Source organism: Marmota marmota, unplaced genomic scaffold (genome assembly GCF_001458135.2).
Source record: "Marmota marmota marmota unplaced genomic scaffold, marMar, whole genome shotgun sequence".
Taxonomy (NCBI): Eukaryota; Metazoa; Chordata; class Mammalia; order Rodentia; family Sciuridae; genus Marmota; species Marmota marmota.
The window spans coordinates 23,913,320-23,917,094 of NW_026000019.1; the positions used below are offsets into that span (position 1 = coordinate 23,913,320).

Genomic DNA, 3,775 nt, shown 5'->3' on the forward strand with positions numbered 1-3,775 from the left:
AAAAATAAAAAACACAAAACAAAATTGTTTCAGAGCCTAGAAGAAAGCCTAAGTAGATGTTCTCAGATAAGTAAAGATAACAAGAAAAATATGAGGACCTGATCTGTCCCTCCATTCCTCCTTCATTGACTCATCTAACATGTTTGAAGGTTCACCACATGGAAGGCATGTATCGGGAGTATAAAGATGAATTAGAAACCATTTCAACCTTCTAGGAGCCACAGAACCTCAGGGAAGACACCTAGACAACTGTAGTGCAGAGTGATACGGCATCACAACACACAGCAGCAACACATAGGATTAAGTGACCAACTCTACTCTGCCAGGAACAAAGGCTAAGTAGCATTAGCTCAAATAGTGCCCTATGAATGCCTACAGCGATCCTTATTAGTCAGCGTCTCATTGGCTAAGTTCCAACAGTTCCAAGATTGCAATAAGCAGTGAAAGTTATCCTAACATGTTTACCAAGAAATCAATTACTCATAAAATTATTTCTCAAACATCATTCCTTACTTAATATTCCTTACTTAATATTTTTGTCTTTTTTTTTTTGCTACCTGGGATTGAACCCAGAGGTGATTAACCATTGAGGCACATCCCCAGGCCTTTTCATTTTTTGAGAAAGGGTCTTTGTGGGAGACCAACCTTGCACATGACTGAGTCACACTCCCTGGCTGGGTGTGGAGTCTGAGGCCATCACTGAAGGACAGGTGCTTAGAGGAAGCCAGTGCTTCTTGGGTTCCAGGGATGGTGTCTCGTGCATGGGTGTGGCTTCCTACAGCCCCATGGATGGAGTTACACTCACCTGTTCCTTTGTAATATTACCCCTTGCCCTGATTGGGATAGAATCTTCCATGGAAACACCTTTTGTGTGTTCCTTTCTCTTACTGTGCCCTTGGGTGTGGCCTACCTAGATGTCAGTCAACCTGCTGACAGCAGACATCATAAAGCTGGACTCAGCCCCCTGACCTGACCCCTTGCCTCATTTGAATAGCTTCTCCTCAATAAAAGGGGTCAGCACGTGCTCGCTCTCTCTCTCTCTCTTTGGACCCTAAAATCAGAGGAGCCGTCACAGCACTCCCAAAAGAAAAAGGTATCTCTGTCTCTTGTGTGGTTATTTTGCACAGCCCAGTTAGCCCAACTCCCCTGGAGTCACCCCTGAGTGTTTTAGTCGCGAGAAACTCGGCAGGTCTTGTTAAGCATCTTGGGGTCTCACTAAGTTCCTAAGGGTGGCTTTGAAAGTGTGATCCTTCTGCCTCAGCCTCCTGAACCATTGGGATTGCACGAGTGCACCACCACATCAGGCCCAATCCCTGCTTCCCCCAAAAGTAATAGTATATTAGCAAATCTGATGACAAAGCACTAGAAACCACCCAAAAGGAAATGTGGAGAGGAGAGAGAGAGTTCACCACAGACTCCACTCCTCGGAGATGAGCTCCGCTGTGCTGAGGGGTGAGGGAGGTGGGAAGAGCCCAGGCTCAGGGCAAAGCTGGCCAAAACCCTGCCGCGTGTCTGTGAGGCCCCTGGGGGCCCTGTCCCCATCAGCCCCACTAGACACTCCACAAGGACTTTCACACTCGCCCTCTGCTCTCTGCCCTCCAGCTAGTCAGTCCCCGAGGTACTCCTCGGTCATTCTTTCCCACAGGACTCCCAGCACTGGCTTCCTCTGGGCACCTGTCCTTCAGTGATGGCCTCGGACTCCACACCCGAGTGAGGCCTCCAGGTATCTTCCTCAGGCAGCTTCTTCTTCAGAGGCCCACTAGCCGCTGTCCTCTGAGGGGAGTCTGGGCTTGTTACCGCAGTTCGAAGTCCCAGCCGCGTGGACCAGATGACCTGTGGCCTCCAACTTCCATTGTACTGCCTCTTTCTTCACTAACAAGCACAGAGCATGTGCTGCAGGAGCGCCATCATATCACCAGAGATCAGTTGCTATCAGTCAAGTTTCAGAGGCAGGTCACCACCGACACGCACACCCTGTCACCTGCTTCTTGAACTTCCAGGTTGGACGTCGATGTGGTTAGAGTAAAAGCACCGTGGAAGGGTGACTTCAGGAGGTCTTACCAGAAGCAGCCAGTTGGCTCCTCTCCATGTTCAGAGCCCATGGAAGGAATCACACACCTGAGGTTTGAGAGAACACTGAGAACAGACCACAGGGAGACACGGCTGGGCTACAGCTCTGTGGTGGGCATTGCCAGCACCTGTGAAGCCTGGGGCTAAATCCCAGGACTGCAAGGGGCAAAGAAGAAGAGAAAGATGAATGACTGCCCAGGAGAGCGCCATCTGCACCACACCTGAGGAGGGCTTTCCCATGCAGACAGGCCCTGCCCTCCACGGGGCACAGCGCCTAAGCCAATTCAAGACCAACCTGGAACAAGCTGTGTGCCTCCACCAGCGTGGCTCTGTTTGTGTCCCTCTGTGAATAAGATCAAGGTCTACAGCATGGAGCACCACTCAGGTAAGAGTAACAGTCCAGACAGCGGGAAGAAGGGGGTTACTGGCCAGTAGCAGATCCTGGGAGCCCTGGGTAAGCATGATAATTTTAGGCTTCTATTAGAATTGCCTTGCCTCACCTGGGGGGAAAAGAAGGCGGGATTTCATTGTTAGGTCTTTGAAGATTTCCTACGGTCCCTCTAACTCCAGCGCCACAAGAACTCACAGTCCCACTGAAGGTCTTACAATTTCCCCTCCTGGTGAAGGGACCTTCCCAGTCACCCCGTGGAAGGGCCACCGCAGCACGTTCCAATCTGAGGAAAATCTGCCACCCAGTTAGTTAAATCAAGTTTCTGAGCTCCTCACCTAGCCTCTTCTACATAAGTGTTCACTTTGGTACCTAGTGTTGATTCATAAATATGTATTATTTTTCTTTTTTTTTAAATTTTCCTTTTTAGCTATAGATGCACACATCTTTCTTTCTTTCTTTCTTTATTTTTATGTGGTGCTGAGGATTGAACCCAGGGCCTCACACATTCGAGACAAGCACTCTACCACAGAGATACAGTCCCAGCTCCTGTATTATTTTTCTTAAAGAAAATTGTTGGAGCCTCATGCCTGTAACCCCAGCTGGAGAGGCTGAGACAGGAGGATTACAAGTTTGAGGATAGCCTGACCAATTCAGACAAGATCCTGATTAAAAAATAAGGCTGGGATATAGCTCAGTGGTAGGGTGCACTTGGGTTCAATCCCCAGTACTGCAGGGGAAAAACAAAATCAGAATTGTATATGCTTTGGGTCACATAGGACCTAGAAATACCTTGGGTACAAACTTTGTGTGTGTGTGTGTGTGTGAGAGTGTGAGTTCTCATATATATAGATAGATAGATAGATAGATAGATAGAAAGATATGTTTTCAAATGTGAGACAGGTCTTGATAAATTGCCCAGACTGGCCTTGAACTTCGGATCCTCCTGCTTCATCCTCCCTAGTAACTGGGATTACCGGTGTGTGCCACTGCACCTGGATTTATGAAATGCTTTTCATAAATGTATTTCATTGATTCTAAGATGGATTTCTTTCCAATTTTAACATCTGTAAAACATTCGCCTGATAACCATTTATGTGTTGTGGTTTAATTAGCACTTTTTCTTTAGTAGCATATAAAAATCATGGTGTATCTTATAATTAGCAACATGCTGGACTTGAATTGTGTGCCAAGCACAGCTTTAAATTCTTTATGGTAGTCTCTTTCTCATTCACTCCTCCTAAGTTTCATGCAGCTAGTGTTATTCATTTTAGTGATGAAGAAACTGAGGTCCAAAGATGTTAAACAATATATATA

At 47.0% G+C, this 3,775-nt stretch overlaps 1 long non-coding RNA gene across 1 annotated transcript in view; it reads right to left on the reverse strand.

The window, feature by feature from the left end:
* LOC107147435 overlaps positions 1-3,775 on the reverse strand; it is a 9,862-nt gene continuing 6,087 nt past the window's right edge. Inside the window, exon 2 of the long non-coding RNA XR_001504155.2 lies at positions 1-2,570. This is a non-coding gene — a long non-coding RNA (uncharacterized LOC107147435). The remainder of the gene's footprint in view (positions 2,571-3,775) is intronic.